This window comes from Schistocerca americana, chromosome 5 (genome assembly GCF_021461395.2).
Source record: "Schistocerca americana isolate TAMUIC-IGC-003095 chromosome 5, iqSchAmer2.1, whole genome shotgun sequence".
In the NCBI taxonomy this organism is placed as follows: domain Eukaryota; kingdom Metazoa; phylum Arthropoda; class Insecta; order Orthoptera; family Acrididae; genus Schistocerca; species Schistocerca americana.
In genome coordinates, this window is record NC_060123.1 from 370,525,389 (window position 1) to 370,538,007 (window position 12,619).

Genomic DNA, 12,619 nt, shown 5'->3' on the forward strand with positions numbered 1-12,619 from the left:
ATGGATTTGTCAATGTTTTCCTCTGTCTTTATACCTGCCTGTTATCATATGGGTGATTAAATCTTTCTTTTCACCTTTAACTCATATATGCTACTTAAATATATCAGATTTGCTTCTAAAAGATCAATCCTGCATAAAAAAGTTTACATATTTCAGTTTAGCATCTTAACTATCTCACTGATTGGAGTTAAGAGAAGTTTAACTATTCCCTAACAAGTGATCTCTCAGACAGTGAGACACCCACTATAATAACAACAAAATACCTGCATGTCATCAACAAATCACTAAAGTAAACAATGCATAGTGTTAGAGAGTCCGGTTTACACTCTGTGCTAGCTGATCTTCAACCATCCTGTGAGACTCATCAATCAATCAATCAATCAATCAATCAGACAGGTCTGTGACCATCTATTCCTCTCTTCTTGTATACACGAACATTCTCTATTTGCAAAACTTTATGAGGTTTATGAATATGTAAACAATACACCAATATATACATCTGCCGTATAATCTGTCTCTACTGAATACAAAATGTTGCTATTAAACACACAACCAAAACTTACGTGATCATTCCACTAAGTATCCGTGTGTAATTGCTACAGTCCCATTTATAGACATGACGTGAGTGGCTCTAGTAATGTCTCATCAGACAAATGCCTCTTCTCTAACATTTAGCAAAGTAAAGATGTTTACACTATTGTGAATTAACTTATATTTAATTATAACAGAAATGAGCAAAAAAACGGGATTAGCTAGATCACAATAAACAATGGAAAGGAAGAAAAATATACAGTGGAAATCAATGATACATATGTAAGGCTGAACTTGGATAGGCCTTGAAACACACAAACAAAATGGAATAGCTCGACCTGAGATACTGAGCTCATCAAATGTGTAGAGCTAATAATACTGTTATTATTGAAACTGCCAATAATTGCTTGCACACATACAACAAGGGCAAAGGACAGCACTAACACTACTTTTTATACTACTGAGGAATCTTTGCTGTCTTCCAACAGAACTACTAGACTTTGTTATGTGACTATGATGGTCATCCACATGATTGCAATTCAGCTTATTCCCTTTTTCTTTGTCTTCCCCTTATATCATTTTTCCTTCAAGAAGCAGCCTTTCATTGTCAATCTGTTTTATTCACGATCATATATTCTCCTGATATGCGACGCCAACTGCCATTTTATTAGTGTTTGTAAAACCAAATAAAACGAAGAACCTGCCAGAGAGCTACCGACCTATTGCACATCCTAGTGCATGCTACAAATTACTAGAAAGGGTGCTTCTAAACAGATTACGCCCCGTTATACTGGAAAGTGTCCCAGTGGAACAGGCAGGTTTTAGACCACTGCACAGTACAGTGTAGACTACATCTGCATCTACACGGACACTCCGCAAGCCACTATACAGCGCATGGCTGAGGGTACTGTACCACTACTAGTAATTTCCTTTCCTGTTCCACTCACAAATAGAGCAAGGCAAAGTCAACTGTCTATATGCCTCCATATGAGCCCTAATTTCTCGTATTTTATCTTCGTGGCCTTTACGCACAACGTACGTTGGCAGCAGTAGAATCATTCGGCAGTCAAATGCCAGTTCCCCAAATTTTCTTCAAGTGTTTCTCAAAAGAATATTGCCCTTCCTCCAGGGATTCCCATTTGAGATCCTGAAGCGTCTCCATAACACTTGCATGTCATTCAAACCTACCAGTAACACATCTAGCAGCCCACCTCTGAATTGCTTCAATGTCTTCCTTCAATCAGACCTAGTACAGATCCCCAAACGCTCAAACAGTACTCAAGAACAGGTTGCACCAGTGACCTACATGTAATCTCCTTTACAGGTGAACCACTCATTCCCAAAATTCTCCCAATAAACCAAAGTCGACCATTTGCCTTCCCTACCACAGTTCCCACACGCTTGTTCCTTTTCATATCACCTTGCAACATTATCCCCAGATATTTAAATGACTTGACTGTGATAAGCAGGACACTAGCAATACTGCAACTGAACATTAGAGGTTTGTTCTTCCTAAAACCACATTAACTTACACTCTTCCACATTTAGAGCCATTCATCACACCAACTAGGAATTTTGTCTACAACTAGGAATTTTGTCTAAGTCGTCTTGTATCTTCCGACAGTCACTCAACTTCAGCACCTTACCATTACACCATAGCATCATCAGCAAACAACCGCAGATTTCTGCCCATCCTGTCTGCCAAATCACTTATGTACATAGGATCAAAAGCAGACCTATCACACTTCCCTGGAGCACACCTGATGATAACTGTGTCTCTGCTGAATATTCACTGTTGAGGGTGATATATTGGGTTCTATTACTTAAGAAGCATTAAGCCACTCGCATATCTGTGAACTTATTCCATATACTCGTACCTTTGTCAAGCCTGCAAGGGGATGCCATGTCAAATGCTTTCTGAAAATCTAGAAATATGGGATCTTCCTGTTGCCCCTCATTCACAGTTCACAGCAGATCACGCAACAAAAGGACAAGCTGAGTTATGCACATGTGATCCTTTCTAAAACAATGCTAATTCATGGACATATGCCTCTCATTGCCAAAGTTTATTATACTTGAACTGAGAATATGTTCAAGAATTCTGCAGAAAACCAAAGTTAGGGATACTGATCTGTAATTTTGCGAGTCCGTTCTTTTATCCTTCTTATAGACTGAAGTCAACTGCGCTTTTCTCCGGTCACTTGGGTCTTCGTGCTGAGTGAGAGATTCATGATAAACGCAAGTTAGATAATGGACCAATGCTGTAGAGTATCTTTGTAAAATCGAATTGGGATTCCATCCAGACCTGATGATTTATTTGATTTCAAATCTTTCAGTTGTTTCTCTACAGCAAAGACGCTTATTACTATGTTATCCATATGGGCATCTGTCCGATGGTCAAATGACGGTATGTTTGTACAATTCTACTGTGTGAATGATTTCTTGAAAGTGAAATTTAAAAACTCAGCTTTCATTTTGCTGCCTTCAACTGCCACATCTGACTGGTTAACAAGAGATTGAATGGAAGCATTAAACCCACTTAGCAATTTTACATATGACCAGAATTTTCTTGTATTCTCTGCCAGATGATCTGCCTGTAAGGTGTGAAGGTGGCCGCTGTATGCTTTATGCATAGATCTTTTCACAGACACACAAATGCCTACCAACCTTTGCTTATTGTCATTTGTGCGTTCTCAATTAATCAAGAGTCCAACGGCCCCTGTGCCCTTAGCATCTTCCGAATTTTGTTATTGAACCATTGTGGGACTTTCCCATCCTTTATCCACTTTCTAGGCACATAATTCCCCACACCATGATTTACAAATTGCTTAAACTTTGCCCATAATTCCTCTACATCCATCTTACTGGAACTACATGATGTCAATTCACTGTCTCAGTGAGATGCTCAATACAGTTTTCAGAAAATGTGTTCAAAACTATTTCGCATGACTCTCGGTCTGTACCCCCCACAATGAATCCATAGGCATCCCTAGCGTGTCTATCATTGGTAGGTTACAATTGCCCCTAACCAGTACTGCATGATCTGGGTATTTTTGCAGTACTGACTGTAGACTTTCTTTGAATGACTCTAGAACTGTCACAGCAGAGCTGGGTGGCTCGTAAAAACATGCAAAAATTAACTTGGTTTTGCCTATATCTGTTATACGTGAGCAGATAACTCCACTGCTACACTTAACTTTGACCTCAACAGAGACAATATTTTTGTCAGCTGCAATGAACACTCCCCCTCCTACAGCCTCTAATCTGTCTTTCTGATATACATTCCATGACTTGCTAAATATCTCAGAGCGTTCCACTTCAGGTTTCAGCCAGGTATTGGTCTTGCAAATAATTTGAGTGTGAAAACTTTCCTGGACTGCAATAAACTGGGGAATTTAACTATGAATACTTCGACAATTTACTGCCAAAATTTTGACAGTCAAAATGTCTTTACTCTGAATGCCATCTGACTTCCCTTGCCGCCTATCGACTGACAAGTTTTCATCAGAGCACCTCAAACTACTGTCTAGCCTAAAAAACCCTCATGTGGTCTCCACAAGAACTCTGTTACCCAAGTAGCTGCTTCCTTTGTGCAATGCACTGCTGATATATCAAGAGTGTCCTACTAATCCCCACACAATAACACAGGTCTCAAAATCTGCAGCCACAACAATCACAGAATCGACAAAGCCTTTGGCTAAGACTCTCCACTCACACAAGGCCAGCAATCTTGACCATCTCTGACAGGTGCCTGTGTGAACTGAGAATAGCCTCAGAACCCATGCGACTGGCATCGTCAGTGCCAATGCGAGCCACAACTTGCAGATGACTGAACCCTACACGTTCGTTACCCGCAGGCAAGGCCATCACAGATGAGGATTCCAGGCAGACATATCGAGTGCACATTGGCTTTCTTTCCAGCCCTGAATGCTATCTGCCTATGGGGCACAGTTGTACATTTCTGAACATTTAAAGCAAGTTGGCAATATTTGCACCACTTCGATATCTCTCAAGATCAGTTTGAATATTTATGCAGCTTCTTTCAGACACTACTTAACCATACACTGAAGCCCCAAAGAAACTGGTATAGGCATGTGTATTCAAATACAGAGATATGTAACCAGGCAGAATGTGGTGTTGCAGTTGACAACGCCTTTATAAGACAAGTATCTGGCACAGTTGTTGGATTGGTTACTGCTGCTGCTGCAATGGCAGGTTATCAATATTTAAGTGGGTTTGAACATGGTGTTGTAGTCGGCACATGAGCAGTGGGTCATAGCATTTCCGAAGTAGCGATGAAGTGGGGATTTTCCCATACGACCATTTCACAAGTGTACAGTGATATCAGGAATCCAGTAAAACATCAAATCTCCAACACGGCTGTGGATGGAAAAAAATCCTGCAAGAATGGGACCAACGACAACTGAAGAGAATCGTTCAATATGTCAGAAGTGCAACACTTCCGTAAATTGCTGCTGATTTCAATGCTGGGCCATCAACAAGTGTCAGCATGTGAACCATTCAATGAAACACCATTGATATGGGCTTTTGGAACCCACTCATGTACCCTTGGTGACTGCATGGCACAAATCTTTATGCCTTGCCTGGGCCCATCAATATCGACGTTGGACTGTTGATGAGTGGAAACATATTGCATGGTCAGAGAAGTCTCATTTCGAAATTGTATCGACCAGATGGACGTGTACAGGTATGCAGACAACCTCATGAGTCCACGGACCCTGCATATCAGCAGTGGACTGTTCCAGCTGGTGGAGGCTCTGCAATGGTGTTGGGCATGTGTAGTTCGAGTGATATGGGACCCCTGATATGTCAGGATACAACTCTGACAAGTGATATGTACGTAAGTATCCTGTCTGACCACCTGCACCTATTCATGTCCATTGTGCATTCCGACGGACTTGAGCAATTCCACCAGGACAATGCAACACCCTACACATCCAGAATTGCTACAGAGTGGCTCCAGGAACACACTTCTGAGTTTAAACACTTCCACTGCCCACCAAACTCCCCAGACATGAACATTATTGAGCGTATCTGGAATGCCTTGCGAAGCACTATTCAGAATTAACTCTCCACTCCCTCTTACTCTTATGGACTTATGGACAGCCCTGCAGGATTTATGGTGTCAATTCCATCCAGCACTACTTCAGACATTAGTGGACACCATACCGCATCATGTTGCGGCACTTCTGTGTGCTCTCAGGGGCCCTACACAATATTAGGCAGCTGTACCACTTTTTTTGGCTCTCCAATGTAGATAACTGCATCATCTGCTAAAAGTCTGAAGTTACTATTAATGTTGTCCCCAAGGTCATTAATATACAACATGAACAGCAAGGGTCCCAACACACTTCTCTGGGGCACAATCGAAGTTACTTCTACCTCTATTGATGGCTCTCCATCCCAGATAACCTACTACATCATCCCTATAATTTCTATTGATACCTCATACGAACGAACTTTTGATGACAAATGTAGGTGTGATACTGAGTTGAATGTATTTCAGAAATGAGGAAATACTGCATCTGACTGCCCTGATCCAAAGCTTTCAGTATGTCGCATGAGAAAAGTGCTAGTTGGGTTTCACACGATCAATGTTTTCAGAAACCATGTTGGTTGGCATTGAGGAGATCATTCTGTTCAACATACTCATTATGTTTGAACTCAGAATCTGTTCTAAGATTCTGCAACAAATCAATGTCAACAATATTGGTGGTAGTTATGTGGATCACTTCTACTATCGTTCTTGTAGACAGGTGTGACCTGTGCTTTTTTCCAAGCATTGGGCACAGTTTTTTGTTTGAGGGATCTACAGTACATTATAATAAGAAGAGGGGCTAATTCACCTGCAAACTCAGTATAGAATCTGATATGGATTCCACTGAGCCCTGGCGTTTTGTTTAATTTTAATGATTTCAGCTGTTTCTCAATATCACTGACACTAATACGTATTTCAGTCTTTTCAGTGGCATGAGGATTAAATTGGGGCAATTCTCCTGTGTTTTCCTTTGTAAAGGAACGTTTGAAAACTGAGTTAAGCATGCTTATGTGAATGAATGTGTGTGTGTTTCTCTTTCTTTTTCTGGTGAAGGCTGTGGCTGAAAGCTAATACGTACTTGTGTCTGTCTGTGATTCAATATATCATCTTTATGGTAAGTAGCAATCTATATTTTCATTACAGTGTTGGTCTGTGTTTTTTTTTTTTCTTTTAGTGAATTGTACATGTTAGATAGGTAACAGGAAAATAGCAGGCAATGTGGGAAAGAATGCCAGTGCGCACTTGGTACGTCTGCTGGGGGATCTCATCTGCGACGCAAAGGTGGTTTGCTGGTAGCTATTGAACACACTGGTTGCAACTAGCTGGAAATAGTGGCACATGTTGGTACAAAGGACACCTGCCACTTGGGTTCTGAGGCCATCCTCAGTTCCTTTCAACAGATGGCTGGTTTGGTAAAGGTAACTAGCATTGCAATGGGAGTGCAGGCTAAGCTCACTATCTGTAGTGACCATGGCCCTCTGATTTGGAGCAAAGTGGAAAGTCTAAACAAGAGTCTCAGATACTGTGACAGTATCGAATGCAAATTTCTCGACATCTACAATCAGATATAGAATGTAGGTTTCATGTGCAGGAAACAGCTACTAGGATAGCAGAGTATGTGTGATGTGCACATGAGGTTTTTTAGATTACAGAAACCCTCCTTTGCATTGGAGACACATTGTCCGCCAAAATCAAAGATACATCAGTCAGAATATCCTCAGCAAATGCTTGTCCTCACAGACCAGGTACAGGAAAGATTAATATGAGATTAGTAAACTGCAGGAGTGTCCAAGGAAAAAAAATACCAGAATTTCTACAACTTACTGAAGTTTATAGTCCATATAGTATTAGGAACAGAAAGTTGGCTGAAATCTGAAGCAAATAGCAATGGAATCCTAAGTTCAGACTGGAATATTTATTGTAAGGGTAGGTTAATCACCAAAGATGATGGTGTATTTATTGCAGTAAAGAACTGAATAACACCGAATGTGGTTATTATGCATTCTAAATGTGAATACTCTGGGTGGAGTTACGCACCACAGAATAAAAATTGCAGAGTATCTGTGTAGCCAACACCAAATATTCAGTCTGAAGATGAAGACGAGGAGCATGAGTGGAAAAACTTCTAAAGCATCGTTCAATATGCCTTAAACAAGTATGTTCCAAACAAGGTCTTCACAGATGGGAAAGACCCATCTTGGTCTTAAAGCCACGTTAGAAAACTGCTACATAAGCAAGGAGAGCTTCATCGCAGATTCAAGAGAAGTCAAAACCTAACTGAAAATAAAAACTGAAAGCAGCGAAAATCAGTGCAAGGAGAGTAATGAGAGAAGTGTTCAATAACTTTGACAGTAAAATTTTGTCAACTGATGTGGCCAAAAATGCTGAGAGATTTTGGTCTTATATAATAAAATCATTAAGCAGTTTGTAATTATCATACAGGTACCGAGACAGAAGATAACAGAGAGAAGGCCAAAATACTGAATTTGGTCTTCTGGAATTGTTCCACCACAGGAGATCAAGATACAGTCACTCCTATCAATCATCATACGAATGTAGAAAAGGTACATATTGAGATAACTGAGCATGGAATAGAAAAGCAACTATGATCACATAATAGTGGAAAAGCACCTGGACCAGAAGGCATACCCACAAGATTCTACAAACATTATGTGAAAGAACTTGTTCCCTTTCAAGCAGCAGTTTATCCTAGTTCATTGCAGCAACAGTTGGTACCTGGCGAACGGAAAGCAGCACAGGTTCACATTTTCAGGATTGGTCATAGGACAGATGAACATAATTTCAGGCCTACATCATTTATGTCAATCTGTTATAGAATTGTAGAACATGTTTAATGCTAAAGAACCATAACTTTTTTGACAACCAAACTCTGCTCTATAAAAATCAACATCGATTCCACACACATGGATCTTGTGGAACTCAGCTTCCTCTGTTCCTCCATGAGATCCATAATACTGTAGACAATGGCACTTAGATTGATGCTATGTTCCTTGACTTCAGGAAGACATATGAAAACTGTTCCATGTTGCTGTTTAGTGGGAAAACACACACACACACACACACACACACACACACACACACACACACACAAAACAGAGTATAGGACCAGAATGACGACTGGATACAAGACTTCCTTGCAGATAGAAATCAACACGTCGCTCTTAATGGAACAAAATCGAAAGGCTTAAAGGTACTTTCCAGAGCATCCAGAAGCAGTTGAGTTCATAGGACCATCACCATTGAAAATGTATATAAATGATCTAGCAGGTAGCGTTGGAAGCTCTTTAAGACTGCAGACACACTTGTCTGTAAGAAAGCAGCAAGTCCAGAAGACAGTATCGATTTGTGAATGACCTACATAGGATTGATGGTGCAGTCTCTGGCAGCTGACCCTGAACATCGACAAACACAACATATTGGAAACACACAGGAAAAGTAATCCACTACAATGTAACCCTACTACTGATGGCAAATTACTGGAAACAATATCTCAGAGTAACTATCCAAAGTGACTTTTAGTTGAATAACCACATAAAACAAATAGTAGGAAAAGCAGACGCCAAACTGGAATTCATGGGAAGAAGGCAATGTAACTCATCCATGAAAGAAGTGGCTTACAAGGCACTCTTGTGCAGCTGATTCTTGAGTACTTTTCATTGAGAGAGAGAGAGAGAGAGAGGGGGGGGGGGGGAAGATTCAATGCAAAGCACCACATTTCGCCATGGGACTGTTTTTTTAGTGCGAGAGCATTGCAGAGGTGCTCAACTCCAATGGCAGATGCCACAAGAGGCATTGTGCATCGTGGACAGGTTTACAACCGAAATTTAGAGAGAGTACTCCAGGATGAGTCGGACATATTACTTCCTCCCACATACATCTCATGAAGTCACTATGATAAGAAAATTCAAAAAATTAGAGCTAATACAGAAGCTTACTGACAATGAATCTGCCCACACTCTCATGAGTGGACTAGGAAAGGAGGGACCAGTCAGTGAGGTATCAGAAGTACCCTACGCCAAACACAGTCTGGTGGCTTGAAGAGCAGTGATGTAGCTGGATAATGAAAACTCACTGAAAATAAAAGAAAATATTTATTTTCTATCCCCAGCAGTACAACCAGCAGCACTAATCTGTCTGCTTCAGTTTGAGACATATCTATAAAACCCACTGATGAACAAAAACAACCTCTAGTAATATGTTTTTCTTTCTGCTTCATTGCCGATAGAAAAAAAAATGCGGACAGGTTGTTACAAAATTCATCCATATATAGTCCTAAAAATGATGCCGAAGTCTGTAATGTTTGTCAATTTTTCTTCCCCAAAACTTAAGGCACAAAAAAACAAATTCCTTAGCTTTGTTAAGGGGGGAAGATTTCATGAAACTGAAGAGAGTGGAGGACTTATTCTCTGTAAGCAGCATGAGAACAGCTTCACACACAAAAACTCCAAGTGTCTTGTGTATCCTTTAAAGATTTAAAAAGTAAGTATGGAGAGAATGCGTAAGTTGCTGCTCTGCTAGATGAAACATATGTTCTTGAAGTTGAAGAAAACTGAGCATACACAGAAAGAATTGCAGTATTACTTTGATACACAGCTTTTCAAGAAATAGCTCAAAGAGGTCATAATGAATTGAAAAATAGTGCAAATCAGAGGAAACTTTTAGAGTTAATAGAACTTAGAGGGAAAAACGATCCAGGTCCTAAAAAAATAAACTTGAATCTAAAAGGGAAAAACACACTCATTTTGATACAGAAAATGAAATTCTTAGCATCATGAACAATATCATGCTAGAATGTACCTCCAATAAAGTCAAAGAAGTCCACTATTTTACTCTAATGGTTGACAAGTCAAAAGATTGTTCAAAAACTAAGCAACTATCAACTGTTATTCAGTTATATTTAGACGCAAACATATATAAATGGCTTCCAGGTTTTGAACCCGCCCAAAAAATAAATAATTAAATGTTAGTTCTAAAAAAGCTAGCAAACTGTAAAGTTATTTTAATATGCTGAGTTGCAAAAACATATCATGGAGCTGCAGTTATGATTGGTTCTTGTGCAGATGTTCATTCAAGCTCTTTTTAATCACTGAAGTCCTGTAAGTCATTTGCACAGACTGTATGAACCATAAGTTGAATCTCGTTATAGTAGCAACATGTTGAGGGATCAAGTCAGCTACAAATTTTTTTATGACATTGTAGGGGCTCAATATTTTACAAGTGGGTCAACAGTGTATCAAATGTTTACTGATACACAAATAAGAATGAAGATTCAAAAGTGGAATTAAAAAAGTGACACTAGATGGTCCTATCACTAAGATTCGTATTAGGCTGTGAAGAAGACAACTGAAGCTATCATTGTAACCCCAGAAAATATTCAAGCATAAAACTCAGAGTAAGTTGCAGAAGCATAAGGATGTAGTTAAGTAACTTTTATTTTTCCATTTATGCTTGTTCACAAGTGTGCTAGAAAAGTGCAAGTCAGTACTTTATTTTCTTCAGGACAAAGATTGTGATACTGTTGTTGCAATGAACTCACCAAAGTTACAACAGATCATTTTAACCAAATTCAGGGATCAGACTTAGGTTTCACTTAGGTATGGAAAGAAAGCGTATTTGATGTGGCAGCAAAAATAGGTGCTGATATTCCCACAAACTCCTCTTCTCTTGGTAGAATCTGAAAGTTGCCAAATCATCTTGGGGAATATGGTTGTGGTTTGCTGAATAACAACAGCCAGTAACCTATACAACCAACCAATTTCAAATCTTAAATGGTGAAAAAGTGTTACATTTGACAGTCAGTGAATTTGAGAGTCGTTTAGTTTCATACTCTAGATTAATTAAAGGAATCACTTGTCTAAACCCAATAAGTAAACATTTTGTGGACAAACAAATGTAACTGCCGATGGACAAAAGTATTCGTGCAATACTGAATTATTGGAGACAGAAATTAAGATATTAAAGAATGTTATAATATGACATGAACAGGAAATTGGAGTTTTGCTGCATTGCTCATGTTGCTAGAGTAACATAAATTTGGTTTACGTGATTGGAACAAATTAAGTCAAATAGTTGTGCATCATATGAAAGAATATTGTCATGTAAGCAACATGTAAAAAATGATTTAATTACTTCAATGTCTGATGAATGCCTAAGTCATTTTTCTACTCTTGCAATAAAAAGAACTGTGACAAAGACCACTGACTTGCAAATAGTGTTGGCGATTTTGCCACCAGTCATAACAACAGAAGGATTAATCTATTTCAAACTACATGGATGACTGTGTGTTATTTTGTATTTTGCAGTTTTTTCATTCTCTTTTCAGTCATGTCAATTTTGCTATCTTCCAGGTGAACATAAAATAAATGTACTCCTAACGACACATGTTCAGAGGCGTAGCTTGTTTTTGTTGCATGGCATGTCAGAAAAGGAATGTCACTCATATTGGTATGTTATCTTGCAAGATTTCGCTATTAGCAGCATATACATGTACTGGAAAATATAGCTTATGTATGTCCAAGTATTTCAGTTTCCAATAAAAGACTGGAAATATTTTTCAATATTTTGCTGTTACTAGGGATTACATGTTTGAAAAATACATTTTATGAAAAGGAAAGTTGCTATTCACCAAATAGCAGAGATGGCGAGTCACAGATAGGCACAATAAAAAAAAACAGTCATACTGCCTCTGACAGTCTTTTTACTGTGCCTATCTGTAACTCAGCATCTTCATTTTATGGTGAGTAGCAACTTTCTTTTTCATAATATTGTAAAATATATAGTTTGCGTATATAGTATGTACTGAAGTTCCCAATATAGGAATGGAAATCAGAATGAGATTTTCACTCTGCAGCGGAGTGTGCGCTGATATGAAACTTCCTGGCAGATTAAAACTGTGTGCCCGACCGAGACTCGAACTCGGGACCTTTGCCTTCCGCGGGCAAGTGCTCTACCACCTGAGCTACCGAAGCACGACTCACGCCCGGTACTCACAGCTTTACTTCTGCCAGT

The 12,619-nt window shown here is 39.3% G+C and overlaps 1 protein-coding gene across 1 annotated transcript in view; it reads right to left on the reverse strand.

The window, feature by feature from the left end:
- Nucleotides 1–12,619, reverse strand: part of LOC124615903 (HEAT repeat-containing protein 1) — a 276,744-nt gene that overhangs the window by 243,465 nt on the left and 20,660 nt on the right. The gene's annotated exons all lie outside the window — the stretch shown is intronic.